This window comes from Myodes glareolus, chromosome 13 (assembly GCF_982192425.1).
Source record: "Myodes glareolus chromosome 13, mMyoGla1.1, whole genome shotgun sequence".
Classification (NCBI taxonomy): domain Eukaryota; kingdom Metazoa; phylum Chordata; class Mammalia; order Rodentia; family Cricetidae; genus Myodes; species Myodes glareolus.
The window spans coordinates 75402270-75418682 of record NC_142038.1 but is presented as its reverse complement, the minus strand read 5'-3'; the positions used below and the strand labels follow the sequence as shown (position 1 = coordinate 75418682).

The following is a 16413-nucleotide window of genomic DNA, read 5'->3' as shown; positions in this document are numbered from 1 at the left end:
AAGACAAGCCTACCGGGGATCAGTTTTTACCAATAAGATCCCTGGATAAATGGTAGGTAAAAGAGTAAAGGATTCCCACTCCCAACACTCCAGTGAACATATGTCAGTTCCTAAAACTCACATTATGAGGACCAGTACAGGAGTTCCTGAAAAAAACTCAAAGTAGGTCTACCCATGATTCAGCTAACCTATTTTTTACTACATGTGGAAAAGAAGTTAAATTAACATATAAAAGAAAATCTAGGGCTGGAGAGATGGCTCAGCAGTTAAGAGCATTGCCTGCTCTTCCAAAGGTCCTGAGTTCAATTCCCAGCAACCACATGTTGACTCACAACCATCTGTAATGAGGTCTGGTACCCTCTTCTGGCCTGCAGGCATACATGCAGACAGAATATTGTATACATAATAAATAAATAAATATTTTAAAAAAAAGAAAATCCATGTTTATCATAGCACCACTTGTAATAGTTAAAATATGAAATCAATCTAGGTTGCCATCAATAGATGAATAAATTCAAACATACACCCACATAAATATATACATATATAAATACCACAAAACATAATGAAATGCTGTTATTTAACGCAAAATACATGCAATTACAGGACATTGTCATGAGTGAAATGTGCCAGCCACAGAAAGATGGCTACTTGTTCTCATTCACGTGGAAAGCTACAAAGAAAACTGATGTGAATGTTGAATAGCGGAGGGGAGCGGGATTGCGCAAAGGGCATCTGTGTAATCGGGACAAATGCGAGTTTGTCTGTCTGAAGACTGAAAGTTTCTATTTCTTCATCCATTTTTAAACTTGATACACTCCAGAGTCACCTGAGAAGAGGGTCTCAATGAGGGACTGTCTAGGCCAGGTTGATCTGTGAGCGTGTCTGCTGGGAAGACTGTCTAGGCCAGGTTGATCTGTGGATGTGTCTGCTTGGGGGGAGGGGGGACTGTCTAGACCAGGTTGATCTGTGGGTGTGTCTGCTGGAGGGAGAGACTGTTTAGACCAGGCTGGTCTGTGGATGTTTGTGTTGCGGGGCGGTGGGGGGGGCTGTCTTGGTTACATTAGGTGATGTCGGAAGACCTAGCCCACTATGGGCAGCACCATTCCCTTGGTTTGGGTATGAGATTGTGTAAGAGTGGAAAAAGGAAGCTGAATAATAAATGTACATGTATTCTTTGCTCTCTGTTTCTGATGCCTACACATAGAATGAAGACTACTGGGGGAGGGGAGAAGACCAAAGTGAAAAGGAAATGGGAGGGTAAGAAACAGTAGAGGGAAGAGTAAACACAATTGAAGCATGATATATGTATGCATAGAATTATCAAGTGAAGCTATTAATTTGTAAAGTTAATATACATTTATAATCCAAATACTATAAACCAGGCCATAGTGTACAATAAGCATAAGCTTTACTAGGAAACTTTAAAATTATTTTTAATCTTAAATTCTATAACCTACTAGCTGTGTTATATGCATGAAGTATTTCAGTTTCCTAGGACTTAATCTCTTCCCTCCCTTATAGAAGAGGAGATGGCACTGCCTGCCTCAGAGAGTTGTGGGAGTTTAAGACGAAGGATATTAATGTAAAACACTTGGTACAGAACTTTATCCCCATGAGCCTTCAACTATGGTAACTGTGGTGACAAAGCAGAACCAGAAGACCCATAAAGAACAGTCTGGTGTGTGTCAGACTTAGATGAATGATACTGCTTTCCTGGGCCCTCAAGATAAATTCCTCAGAGTTAGTACATCAGCAGGATTAAATGTGGGCTTTTGTAGACTATGGGGATTTTCATCGGAAATGTTAACCCTGCTTTCAATTTTCCTGTTTGGGAATCCAGTGTTGGTCATCAGCCTCTTGTTATTTATTGCCATGGAGGAGAGGGCATCTCCTCTAGTTGACAGCCCAGGCTCACTGAAAGCAAAGGTTTCCCAATGGAGACACAGTTTTAATCTTGTGGCTCTGTGGGACACTCTGCTTAAGACCAGAGGATCACTAAGGATAGCCTTACTCATATGAAGCACATATATTGTGATTATCTTTTTCCTTATTTTATATCGGTTTCACTCCTGTAAATGTTACAAGGGAAAAAAGATTTTTTTCTAAGATAACACTGTATTGGTATGATATTCAGTGGAAGAATTTCAGAGGTCTAGAAAAGTTTACAGGTCTTTCTCAAACATATTAATGGGTCCCCAGACACTGAGTAATGTATACAAAGACTGTGTTTTCATTTCCCGACTACCCAGACCTGAATAATCACACAGAAACTGTATTAATTACAACACTGTTTGGCCAATGGCTCAGGCGCATTCCTAGCTAGCTCTGACATCTTAAATTAACATATTTCTATTAATCTATTTTAGCCACAAGGTTGTGGCTTAGTAAGTAATGTTCTGGCATTTTTCTCCTTCAGCAGTTACATAGCATCTCTTTGACTCCACCTAGTCTCTCTTCCTCTTTCTCTTTCTCTCTCTCTCTCTCTCTCTCTCTCTCTCTCTCTCTCTCTAAATATATTTGGAATTCCTACCTGAATTTACTCTGCTAAGCCATTGGCCAAAACAGCTTTATTCATCAACCAATAAAAGCAACACATATACAGAAGGGCACCCCACATCAGAGTAATAGAAAAGACCACAATGAAATGACTTTAGTAATGCTCCATTTCAAAGGGCAAACTAAGGTCTGTTTTTCTTTTCCTCTTTTCAGGTGATTTTTAAATGAATGACATATACACACGTATGAAATGAATTGGTGTTTGAATCTTTTATAGAAGAACCTCAGATTGAAAACTCAAAACATGTTCTGAAGGCAGAGATTCCAAAATACGTGTGCACAGCTGTGCACAGCAGAAGGCAAGGATGCCAGGGATGAAACAATGAGCCATGTGGGAGGTTCTTGAGATGCTACCTCAAAGTGGCCCCGAGGGTGAGCTCTCACTGCTGTGTGAAGAGTTTGGGGGCTTGTTGTGGAGACAAAGCAAATACACCTCCTGAGAATCACAGAATAACTGAGATAAAGGGTGAAACAGAAACATTCTTCACTGACAAAACCAAGAAAAACTTCACATCTGCAGTTCTGACAGGTGATTCTGCCCAGGATTTGCCGTTAGAGATGCCCTTTTCCATAGTTGAATTCCTAGAAGTATTTTTTAAACTTGTAGTAAAGATAAAAACCCTGAGCTATAATCCTACCTTTCTAGGCAGCAAAACTCTCCATCTCTGGGAGTGAGAAAACATGAAGAAATTAGGTTGAACAGCCGTTCTGCTTTGTCAGGGATCTTTCCTGGGCTTGGCCCTGAAACTTCCATGTCCCCAAAGTGCTGTTTCCTCTGCTGTGGAGATACAAAGCACAGACTTTCCAGGCACACCGGATCTGAACCATAGCCCCGACTCGCCATCCATCCATGTATTTTTGGTCTATGTCTCCATTTCATTTTCTGTACGAAAATTACTCACCTTGCAGAGTTGGTGTAATGACCAAATAAGACAGTCTTGCACAAGACCACTTCCTGTTGCCTGCAGGTCAGGATGTAGGACACTCGGCTACTTCTCCGGCACCACGTCTGCCTGCACACCACCATGTTGCACCACGACAATAACAGGCTAAGCCTCTGAACATGTAAGTCACCCCAATTAAAGTTTTTCCTTTATAAGAGTTGCTGTGGTCATGGTGTCTCTTCACAGCAATAGACACCCTAAGACTGAGTTTGTTACCAGGGACTGGGATATTGCTGCAATAGGCCTAATCATGCTTTTGTTTGAAAGAATATGCACCTTGGAGTTGTGGATTAGAAAAATAGTTGAATGCTTTAAGTGCTGATTAATGGGCCATCTTAGTAGAAGCATGGAAAATAGTGGTGCTGAGTGTTATTTGAACTGTGGGGCGCTGGCTCAAGAGATTTAGAGGAGAATGTTAATATGTGGCTTAGAGATTGTTCTTGTGATAATTTGCCCTTGTCTGAAGAGTCTGACTGAGGCTAAAGTAAAGAGATTTGGATTAATTCCTTTGGTAGAGGAAAACTCAGAACAACCTAGTACAGCCTCTATCGTGTGGTCATTAGTGTTAACTCTGATGAAGATTTATAATGAAAAGAAGCAAGCGGAGCAAATAAAAATACAAAATGCATAGACTGAGAAAAGGGCACCAGGAAGTGGAACAGAGCTAAATCCTATGTTCAAGGAGATAAACAGATTAAGAAATGGAATAAAGAGAGTGATGATCTCAGGACAAGATCCTACCCAGCTTGAGAAAAGTAATTAAAGAAAAGCTCAGAACCAGGTGTGGATGTGCACGCTGGGGCAGAGACTGTCAATCTCTGAGTCTGAGGGCAGCCTAGTCTACAGAGCAGGATGGCCAACCTCAGGCAATGGAGGCAACTATCAAAAAGAAACAGAAAACTGGTGAAGAAGTAATTGGACAAGGGGACCACATTTCAGCCCCTGGAAGCAGCAGAACTTGACCTCTTCAGCCACGTGGCTCTGGCTTTGGGGGTAAGGATAGAAGAAAGGGGCTATGGAATTTGACTCCACAACTAAGGAAAGCTGCTGAGGCCAAGCATGTGTCAGGGGTGTCCCTGGTTATGTGAGGCTGTGAAATCGAAGCCTGGATTGCCTTGGAGGACCCAAGATGTTGGAGATGCCAGAGCCATGGGATACCTTTTGTTCTTTTAAAAAGAATATGATGATGGGATGTCCCAGGCGGCTCGCGGAGTCTGGCAAGGATGGCCGTGAGTTCCTGCAACGCCATGCGGCCGGGGGAGTCAGGCAGGCGGTTACGGCAGATAAAAGGCTCACAAGACATAGTAAATAAACATAAGGGTAAACATTTATTACTTAAAAAGAAATAGAAAAACAGAGAGACAAAGATAGACAAATATAAAGATATAAAGACACAGAGACAGAGAGAAACGTGTGCACACGACAGGAGACAACCACACAAGAGAGAGAGAAAGATGGCGAAGGGGGAGGTCAGAAGTGACTGGGTGGGCGTGGTTAGTTCTTTTTTTTTTTTTTAGTAAATTTTGTTAAATTATAAAAGTTTCCATTTCCGCCCCCCCCCCAACACCCTCCCACTCTCCCCACTCCCCCCTCCTTCCCCTCCGTCCCCCAGGGCAGTCAGGGTTTCCTGCCCTGTGGGAAGCTCCAGCTCCCTCCCCCTCCCTCCAGGTCCAGGAAGGCGAGCGTCCAAACAGACTGGATCCCCAAAATCCAGCATATGCAGAGGAAACAGGTCCCAGTGTCATAGTCAATGGCTTTTCAGAAAGACCCCGGGCCAGCCACAGTCAGAGAATCCGGCCAAATTCCGAGAATCTGGCTAGATCACGTCCTCGTTCAGTCCCAGTACGACTGGCCCTGGTAAACTCTCATCAGATCCGTTCCCTTGTATCAGTGGGTGATAGCATCCCTCGCAGTACTGATTTCGTCTTTCATGTTCCTCCTCCTTCCGCTCCCCCTCCGGACCTCGGGGGGCTCAATCCGGTGCTCCAATGTGGGCCTCCGACTGCATAGTCGTCCTTCGCCAGATGAAGGATCTATGGTGATAAGCAAAATATACATCAGTATGGTCCTGGGCCACGGCCGATTCAGGCACCCTCTCCTCTGTCTAGAGAGCAATCTGGGGGATTTCTCCTTGGACCTGGGATCCCATATATAATCAAGTCTCCTGTAAACCCTAAAATGGCTCCCTTAGTTGAAATATATTGTTCCCTGATCCCATATTCATCCTACCTCCCTCCCCCCCCCATCCCCGGCCACCAAGCTTTCCCCGTTCCTCCCCTACTCCCTTCTCTCTAGCCCTCTCCCCCTCCATCGACCCTCCCACCCCCCCATGTACCCGAGGTTACCTGGGACTCTTGTCTATTTCCTACCTCCTGGTGGATAGCTAAATAATCTTCATCAGGTTCATCTTCTTGTTTAGCTTCTCTAGGATCACGAATAATAGGCTCAAAGACCTTTAATTATGGTTAGAATCCACTTATGAGTGAATACATACCGTGTTCCTCTTTTTGGGTCTGGCTTACCTCACTCAGTAAAGCGTTTTCTATTTCCATCCATTTGCATGCAAAATTCAAGATGTCATTGTTTTTTACCGCCGAGTAAAACTCTAATGTATATATGTTCCACACCTTTTTTAACCATTCTTCTATTGAGGGGCACCTAGGTTGTTTCCATGTTCTGGCTATTACAAATAGTGCAGCTATGAACATAGTTGAACAAATGCTTTTATAGTATGTTAGGGAATCTTTAGGGTATATTCCCAAGAGTGGTATTGCTGGGTCCTGAGGGAGGTTGACTCCCAGTTTCCTGAGAAACCGCCACACTGATTTCCACAGTGGCTGCACGAGTTTGCATTCCCACCAACAATGGATGAGTGTTCCCCTCACCCCACATCCTCTCCAGCATAGGCTATCGTTGGTGTTTTTGACTTTAGCTATTCTGACAGGTGTAAGATGGTATCTCAAAGTGGTTTTGATTTGCATTTCCCTGATCGCTAAGGAGGTTGAGCATGACCTTAAGTGTCTTCTGGCCATTCGAAGTTCATCTGTTGTGAATTCTCTGTTAAGTTCAGTACCCCATTTTTTAATTGGGTTAATTAGAGTTTTAGTGCCTAGTTTCTTGAGTTCTTTGTATATTTTGGAGATCAGACCTTTGTCTGATGAGGGATTGGTGAAGATCTTCTCCCAGTCAGAAGGCAGCCTTTTTGTCCTACTGACAGTGTCCTTTGCTTTACAGAAGCTTCCCAGTTTCAGTAGATCCCATTTATTCATTGTTTCTCTTATTGTCTGTGCTGCTGGGGTCCTACTTAGGAAGAGGCCTCCTGTGCCTAAATCTTGTAGACTACTTCCCACTTTCTCTTCTATCAGGTTCAAAGTGGACAGATTAATGTTGATGTCTTTAATCCATTTGGACTTGATTTTTGTGCATGGTGATAGATATGGATCTACTTTCATTTTTTTACAGGTTGACATCCAGTTATGCCAGCACCATTTGTTAAAGATGCTTTCCTTCTTCCATTGTATACCTTTAGCTCCCTTGTCGAAAATTAGGTGTTCATAAGTTTGTGGGTTAATATCTGGGTCTTCTATTCGATTCCATAGGTCGACTTCTCTGTTGTTATGCCAATACCAAGCTGTTTTCAATACTGTAGCTCTATAATAGAGTTTGAAGTCAGGGATGGTAATGCCTCCAGAAGTTCTTTTATTGTATAAGATTGTTTTGGCTATCCTGGGTTTTTTGTTTTGCCATATAAACTTGATTATTGTTCTCTCAAGGTCTGTGAAGAAGTTTGATGGGATTTTGATGGGGATTGCATTGAATCTATAGATTGCTTTTGGTAGAATTGCCATTTTTACTATGTTGATTCTCCCAATCCAAGAGCAGGGGAGGTCTTTCCATTTTCTGATATCCTCCTCAATTTCTTTCTTCAAAGACTTAAAGTTTTTGTCAAATAGGTCTTTCACTTCCTTGGTTAGAGTAACCCCAAGATATTTTATGCTATTTGTGGCTATCATGAAAGGTGATGCTTCTCTGATTTCCCTCTCTGCTTCTTTATCCTTTGTGTATAGGAGGGCCACTGATTTTTTGGAGTTGATCTTGTATCCTGCCACGTTACTAAAGGTGTTTATCAGCTGTAGGAGTTCTTTGGTAGAGTTTTTGGGGTCGCTTATGTACACTATCATATCGTCAGCAAATAACGAAAGTTTAACTTCATCCTTTCCAATTCGAATCCCCGTGATCTCCTTATGTTGTCTTATTGCTATTGCTAGAACTTCAAGCACTATATTGAAGAGGTATGGAGAGAGTGGACAGCCTTGTCGCGTTCCTGATTTTAGTGGAAAGGCTTTGAGTTTCTCTCCATTCAGTTTGATGTTAGCTGTCGGCTTGCTGTATATTGCTTTTATTATATTTAGGTATGATCCTTGTATCCCCAGTCTCTCCAACACCTTTATCATAAATGGGTGTTGAATTTTGTCAAATGCTTTTTCAGCATCTAGTGAGATGATCATATGGTTTTTTTCTTTCAGTTTATTTATATGATGGATTACATTGATAGATTTGCGTATGTTGAACCAGCCCTGCATCTCTGGAATGAAGCCGACTTGATCATAATGGATAATTTTTCTAATGTGCTCTTGGATTCGGTTTGCCAGTATTTTATTGAGAATTTTCGCGTCGATGTTCATGAGTGAGATTGGCCTGTAATTCTCTTTCTTGGTTGGGTCTTTGTGTGGTTTTGGTATTAGGGTAACTGTAGCTTCATAAAAGGAGTTAGGCAGTGACTCTTCTGTTTCTATATTGTGGAATACGTTAAGGAGTATAGGTATTAGCTCTTCCTGGAAGTTCTGGTAGAATTCTGCATTGAAACCATCTGGTCCTGGGCTTTTTTTGGTAGGGAGATTTTTGATAACAGCTTCTAACTCTTCGCGACTAACAGGTCTATTTAGATTGTTCACCTGTTTTTGGTTCAACTTTGGTATATGGTATTTATCTTAAAAAATGTCCATTTCTTTTACATTTTCCAACTTTGTGGCATATAAACTTTCATAGTAAGATCTAATGATTCTCTGAATTTCCTCTGTGTCTGTGGTTATGTCCCCCTTTTCATTTCTGATCTTATTAATTTGCATGTTTTCTCTCTGCCGTTTGATTAACTTGGATAGGGGTTTGTCAATCTTGTTGATTTTCTCCAAGAACCAGCTTTTTGATTCATTGATTCTTTGGATTGTTTTCTCTGTTTCTATTTTGTTGATTTCAGCCCTCAGTTTGATTATTTCCAGTCTTCTAGACCTCCTGGGTGAATCAGCTTCTTTTTTTTCTAGATCTTTCAAGTGTGCTGTTAAGTCTCCAATGTGTGCTTTCTCCGCTTTCTTTAATTGGGCACTTAGTGCTATGAACTTTCCTCTTAGCACTGCTTTCATAGTGTCCCATAGGTTTGAGTATGTTGTGTCTTTGTTTTCATTAAATTCAAGGAAGAGATTAATTTCTTTCTTTATTTCTTCCTTGACCCAGGGGTGATTTAGTAGTTGACTGTTCAGTTTCCATGAGTTTGTTGGCTTCCTGGGGGGAGCATTGTTGTTGAATTCTAATTTTAGTCCATGGTGATCTGACAAGACACAGGTAGTTACTAATATTTTTTTTGTATCTGTGTAAGTTTGCTTTGTTACCGAGTATGTGGTCAATTTTCGAGAAGGTTCCATGAGCTGCAGAGAAAAAGGTATATTCTTTCCTATTTGGGTGGAGTGTTCTATAGATGTCTGTTAAATCCATTAGATTCAATACCTCCAATAGGTCTCTCAATTCTCTGTTTGGTTTCTGTCTGATTGACCTGTCCATTGGTGAGAGAGGAGTGTTGAAGTCTCCTACTATTAGTGTGTGTGGTTTGATGACCGCCTTGAGTTCTAGAAGAGTTTCTTTTACATATGTGGGTGCCTTTATATTAGGAGCATAGATATTCAGGATTGAGACTTCCTCCTGATGAATTGTTCCAGTTATGAGTATGAAATGTCCATCTCCATTTCTTCTGATTGATTTTAGTTTGAAGTCGATTTTGTTAGATATTAGAATGGCCACGCCCGCTTGTTTCTTAGGTCCATTTGCTTGGAAAACCTTTTCCCAACCCTTTACTCTGAGTAAGTGTCTGTCTTTGTGGTTGAGGTGTGTTTCTTGTAAACAGCAGAATGTTGGATCCTGTTTTCGTATCCAATCTCTAAGTCTGTGCCTCTTTATAGGTGAATTGAGTCCATTGATATTAAGTGATATTAATGACCAGTGGTTGTTGACTCCGGTCATTTTTTTTTTTTAGGTAGTAGAGTGTATGTGTTTTTCCTCTTTGATTTGTGCTTGTGAATGGTCGCTAGATGTTCGAGTTATTGTAGATCGTGTTGGGAATGTTGGATTCCTTCGGTAGTGATTTTCCTTCTAATATTCTCTGTAAGGCTGGATTAGTAGCTACGTATTGTTTAAATTTGTTTTTATCCTGGAATATTTTGTTTTCTCCGTTGATAGTGAACAATAGCTTGGCTGGGTATAGTAGTCTGGGTTTGCATCCATGGTCTCTTAGTTTCTGCAGTACCTCTATCCAGGATCTTCTGGCTTTCATGGTTTCCATAGAGAAATCCGGTGTAAGCCTGATAGGTTTACCTTTATAAGTTACTTGACCTTTTTCCTTTGCAACTCTTAAAATTTTTTCTTTACTATTTATGTTTTGTGCTTTGATTATTGTATGGCGCGGGGATGTTTTTTTCTGATCCAATCTATTCGGTGTTCTGTATGCTTCTTGAACCTTCATAGGAATATCGTTCTTTAGGTTGGGAAAGTTTTCTTCTATAATTTTGTTGAATATATTTTCTGGGCCTTCGATCTGCAGTTCTTCTCCTTCTTCAATCCCTATTATTCTTAGATTTGGTTTTTTTATTGTGTCCCAGATTTCCTGAATGTTTTGTGAAGAGAATTTGTTGGATTTGCCGTTTTCTCTGACCAGAGCATTTATTTTCTCTATGGTATCTTCAGAATCTGAGATTCGTTCTTCTATCTCTTATATACTATTGGTTATGCTTGATTCTGTAGTCTCCGCTCATTTACCTAGGTTTTCCATATCCAGCCGGTTCTCGTTTTGTGTTTTCTTCATTGCCTCCATTTCAGTTTTCAATTCTTGGACTGTTTCCTTTACTTGTTTGATTGTTTTTTCTTGGTTTCTCAGGGTCTCATTCACGGATTTACTTATTTCTTCAAACTTTTTGTTATATTTCTCATCCATTTCTATACTCATTTCTTCAAACTTTTTGTTATACTTCTCGACCAGTTCCTTAAGGGAGTTATTCATATCCTGTTTAAGGGACTCTATTGCTTTCATAATGGCACTTTTTTCCACTTCATCTGGGTTAGAGTGTTCAAATCCTTCTGTTGTAGGGTCATTGGGATCTGATATTTTCATGTTGTTTTTCAGATTGTTGGAGGAGGTCTTGCCTTGGCGTCTGCCCATCTCTTTGATCAAATGCTCTCTATTGGAACTTCTGGTATCGGGTCAGGTTCCCTTGTTGGGCAGGGAGTTCACTGATAGAATGCCTACCTTTCCCCAAGCAGGGTATTGAAGCACAGGCACTGCCTCTTTCCTGGATGCCCCTACAGAGCAGGCCCAGTGTGCAAGGCAGCTGAACTGGGGAAATTTTATGGGCTCAGTGGGAGGAGAGAAATATAGAAATTTGTACCTGGATGGAAGCTGGGATGGCAGGTGGGAGAGCCTAGCAGGGTGAAAACAGCACTGCAGGCTGACCTGGGAGTCTATGGGGTCGGGGAAAGTCCTAGCTCCCCCTCGCCGGGCCCCTGTCGCGGGCCCGAATCAACTCACCACTCCGAAGGCCCTCTGGATGGAAGCTGGGATGGCTGGCGGGGAAGCTAGCAGGGTGGAGCCAGCAGAGCAGGCTGACCTGGGAGTCTATGGGGTCGGGGAGAGTCCTAGCTTCCCCTCGCCGGGCCCCTGTCACGGGCCCGAATCAACTCACCACTCCGAAGGCCCTCTGGATGGAAGCTGGGATGGCTGGCGGGGAAGCTAGCAGGGTGGAGCCAGCAGAGCAGGCTGACCTGGGAGTCTATGGGGTCAGGGAGAGTCCTAGCTTCCCCTCGCCGGGCCCCTGTCGCGGGCCCGAATCAACTCACCACTCCGAAGGCCCTCTGGATGGAAGCTGGGATGGCTGGCGGGGAAGCTAGCAGGGTGGAGCCAGCAGAGCAGGCTGACCTGGGAGTCTATGGGGTCAGGGAGAGTCCTAGCTTCCCCTCGCCGGGCCCCTGTCGCGGGCCCGAATCAACTCACCACTCCAAAGGCCCTCTGGATGGAAGCTGGGATGGCTGGCGGGGAAGCTAGCAGGGTGGAGCCAGCAGAGCAGGCTGACCTGGGAGTCTATGGGGTCGGGGAGAGTCCTAGCTTCCCCTCGCCGGGCCCCTGTCGCGGGCCCGAATCAACTCACCACTCCGAAGGCCCTCTGGATGGAAGCTGGGATGGCTGGCGGGGAAGCTAGCAGGGTGGAGCCAGCATAGCAGGCTGACCTGGGAGTCTATGGGGTCGGGGAGAGTCCTAGCTCCCCCTCGCCGGGCCCCTGTCGCGGGCCCGAATCAACTCACCACTCTGAAGGCCCTCTGGATGGAAGCTGGGATGGCTGGCGGGGAAGCTAGCAGGGTGGAGCCAGCAGAGCAAGCTGACCTGGGAGTCTATGGGGTCGGGGAGAGTCCTAGCTCCCCCTCGCCGGGCCCCTGTCGCGGGCCCGAATCAACTCACCACTCCGAAGGCCCTCTGGATGGAAGCTGGGATGGCTGGCGGGGAAGCTAGCAGGGTGGAGCCAGCAGAGCAGGCTGACCTGGGAGTCTATGGGGTCGGGGAGAGTCCTAGCTCCCCCTCGCCGGGCCCCTGCCGCGGGCCCGAATCAACTCACCACTCAGAAGGCCCTCTGGATGGAAGTTGGGATGGCTGGCGGGGAAGCTAGCAGGGTGGAGCCAGCAGAGCAGGCTGACCTGGGAGTCTATGGGGTCGGGGAGAGTCCTAGCTTCCCCTCGCCGGGCTCCTGTCGCGGGCCCGAATCAACTCACCACTCTGAAGGCCCTCTGGATGGAAGCTGGGATGGCTGGTGGGGAAGCTAGCAGGGTGGAGCCAGCAGAGCAGGCTGACCTGGGAGTCTATGGGGTCGGGGAGAGTCCTAGCTCCCCCTCGCCGGGCCCCTGTCGCGGGCCCGAATCACCTCACCACTCTGAAGGCCCTCTGGATGGAAGCTGGGATGGCTGGCGGGGAAGCTAGCAGGGTGGAGCCAGCAGAGCAGGCTGACCTGGGAGTCCTGGGCGTGGTTAGTTCTTAAAGTAGCAGCAGAAGACTAACAATACCTGCTGAGGAGAGCTGCTAACAAGTAGTGAAATCAGCCCAAGAGAGAGAAGTGTGTTGTAGTCAACAAAACTGAAAGGACTTGGAGATCTGAAGAGCACTTAGATGTCAGACATGGAGGTGCAGAGCTTGGAGTTTGCCTGTCTGGTCTTGCTTTGGTCCATTATTTCCTCACTATGCTCCCTTCCCTATGGTTTGGAGTGGAAGCATATATCCTGTCCATTACATGTTGGAAGTATGTGATCTGCTCTGTGATTTTCATTTTATAGGGGATTACAGTTAAGAGATTGCGTGAATCTCAGAAGAGACTTTGGACTTCTAAACATTGCTGAGACTGTTACAGACTATGGAGACTTTTGAAGTTGGAATGAATGCAGTTTTGCATTATGATATGACTATAAGTCTTTGGGGGCCAGGAGTAAAATGTTTGAAAGAAAATGGCCACCAAAGGGAGTGGTACTGTTAAGAAGTGTAGCTGTGTTGGAGGAAATGTGTCACTGTGAAAGAAGGCTTTGAGGTCTCATATTTGTTCAAGATACCACCCAGTGTCTCAGACCACTTTCTGCTGCCTGCATATTAAGATATAGGGCTCTCAGCTCCAGCACCATGTCTGCCTGCATGCCACCATGTCACACCGTGAAGATAATGGACTGACCCTCAGAAAATGTAAGCCACCCATTTAAATGCTTTTCCTTTATAAGAGTTGCCGTGGTCATGGTCTCTGCACAGCAGTAGAAGCCCCAAGACAAACAGTGATTTGCAAGTGTAAGCCAAATAAACCTTCCTCTCCCAGGAAGACAGAATTGTACATAGCGAGAGTTCATAAATGCTAGTGAGTATGTCTGCAAGTGTACTTACACAATCACATACACAACCGCACGGGCCCTTTCCTGTAGTTTCCAGTCACGATCTTTGCTTACAGATCTGATTCAACAACTATTCAAAGCAGGAGAAGGCTACAAACTGCCTGCTTTCCACTCCCGATATGCACCTCTCCAGTCCTCTTCTCCAGACTAAACATTCCTTCTTCCTTTGACTATTACTCAAATGACACGATTTTCAGAACTTTGGCCCTTGCGTTAACCTTCTCCAAGATCTGCCTCTCTTAAAGTGCAGACCAATGGCCAAGCACAGCTCACTTGGTGCTGTCTGACCAGTGAGGACACTTGGATACCTACCTTTTTCTTCTGGATGCTCTATTTCCGTCACGTGCCCTCGATCACATCAGCTTTTTGGCAGCCTTAACTCAGCTGGCTTATGTTAAACTGACAATGAGCTAACACTCCTGAGTCTTCTTTCTCTTGTAAACTATTAGGAAAGTTATTTTTCTGGTCTCAGCCAGTTCTTTTAACAAAAATAAGGACTCTAAATTTATCCCTATTAGCTTTATCATGCTGCTTTCAGCCTATTCTTCTATACCGTTGAGATTTTTATGACTCCTTAAACTGTCGGCAAACAAATTATTTTTCTCAATTTTGAATCATCTTCAAGACTGACTAAAATACTGCTTCAAAATGTTGATTTTAAAATACTGAGCAATTTAGAGTCAAGAATGGAAAGATTCCAAAGTCCTACAAAGGTTAAGTCTGGTTAATATTAAGAAGTGCTACTATTTATCCAATAATTGCTCTGACCAGACAGCTCGTTAGATACATTACAAACATCCTCCAATTTAGCTGCACACTCTCCAAGATGAATATGATTGTCCTCTTTTAAGGAATTATAAAACTGAGATGTGGTTATGTCAAATGTCTGACTATGGGATCCCAGGTCCAAGGAGAGATCCCCCAGATTGTTCTCTGGACAGAGGAGAGGGTGCCTGAATCGGCCGTGGCCCATAACCATACTGATGTATATTTTGCTTATCACCATAGATCCTTCATCTGGCGAAGCACGGCGATACAGACGGAGACCCACATTGGAGCACCGGACTGAGCCCCCCGAGGTCCAAATGAGGAGCAGAAGGAGGAAGAACATGAAAAACAAAATCAGTACTGCGAGGGATGCTATCACCCACTGATACAAGGGAACGGATCTAATGAGAGTTTACCAAGGCCAGTTGGACTGGGACTGAACGAGGACGTGATCTAACCAGATTCTCAGAATTTGGCCGGATTTTCTGACTGTGGCTGGCCCGAAGTCTTTCTGAAAAACCATTGACTAGGATACTGGGACCTGTTTCCTCTGCATATACTGGATTTTGGGGATCCAGTCTGTTTGGACACTCACCTTCCTGGACCTGGAGGGAGGGGGAAGGAACTGGAACTTCCCACAGGGCAGGAAACCCTGACTGCCCTAAGGGACGAAGAGGGATGAGGAGAGGGAGTGGAGGGAGTGGGAGGGTGTTGGGAAGAGGGGCGGAAATGGAAACTTTTATAATTTAATAAAATTTACAAAAAAAAATTTTAAAAAAAATCAGATGGATATTAGGTATTACAGTACCTCCTAGAACCAAGTGTGCCTGGCACAGACTTTTCCTAGAGCACCGTTCTGCTCCGTCCTGAAAAGCAGCTTTAGCCAAAGTTCCTGAAGTTGGGGAAATTCCAATCATACCCATCCTGGCAGATTCCGTTTTCCTGTGACCATTGCGCAGTGAGTCCCACCAGAACTCACGGTGAAAACCTTCTCCCACACTTGCCTCCTGTCCCTGGGGCTCCATACTTTCCTCACTACCTTCAGCCTCCCAGCAGTCCTCTTCCGCTCTTACACTTCTGTAGCAACCCCTCCACAAACCTTCACATGCAGCTGGAACCCCCACTTCCCTTCCAGAACCTCTAGGAGATCTGATTCACCCAGTCACTGATTTAACAAATATTCCCTGAGCATAGATGTATCCTAGGCGAGGCTCTGTATTGACAATGAGATAAAGTCCAAGGCCTTTCCTTTCACAGAGTTTATAAACAGGAGGAACAGGTCAAATAAACACACACTGTGCTGAGCGGTGTCTGGCGTGTGAATGACAGGCACAAGGGACTTGAGCAAGAGCTGGGAATCAGGGAACTTGCAGGGACATTCCACGCAAAGGGAAGAAGATCTGCAAAGCTTTGGAGAAGCGGGTAGCATAATACATCTGGAGGTCCACAGAGATTCATTTCAGTTAAAAAAGAGTGTGTGCAGACATCACATGGCTTTTACCTTTGTGTGTTTCACACTGCCTACAAACAAAAGTACAGAACCTTCAAGACTAGGTAGTGGCTCATAACAATATTTATATACTAATGAGTTAGAATTACAGTATTTGTGCTAGATCAAGCTAAAGAACATTTTGTGACTCTCTGAGAGACACATGGCATATTGTGGTTTTGTATATATACGTGTAGCAGAGGAGAATAAGAAGTTAAATTACACTCCAAATTTATTTTATAAACACCCCATAATAGTTTGACTAGGAACTTGTTTGCAGTCCAGATTATAACTTTAGAAAACATAGCCAAAACGTAACTATGATACTGCATAAACAAAAGGAAAATAAAGAACTCCCATTACTGGCCATGCATACGCACAAACAACTTATTAATTAGCCTCACTTAAATGTAACTTTCA

The 16413-nt window shown here is 44.1% G+C and overlaps 1 long non-coding RNA gene across 1 annotated transcript; it reads right to left on the bottom strand.

Moving 5' to 3' along the window:
* Positions 1 to 3203: 3203 nt before the first annotated feature.
* LOC125409157 (uncharacterized) lies at positions 3204 to 15663 on the bottom strand. The gene is made up of 3 exons (XR_015005289.2): positions 15604 to 15663; positions 3462 to 3616; positions 3204 to 3337 (listed from the first exon to the last, which is right to left on the bottom strand). It is a non-coding gene; the product is annotated as an uncharacterized LOC125409157 (long non-coding RNA).
* Positions 15664 to 16413: the final 750 nt, after the last annotated feature.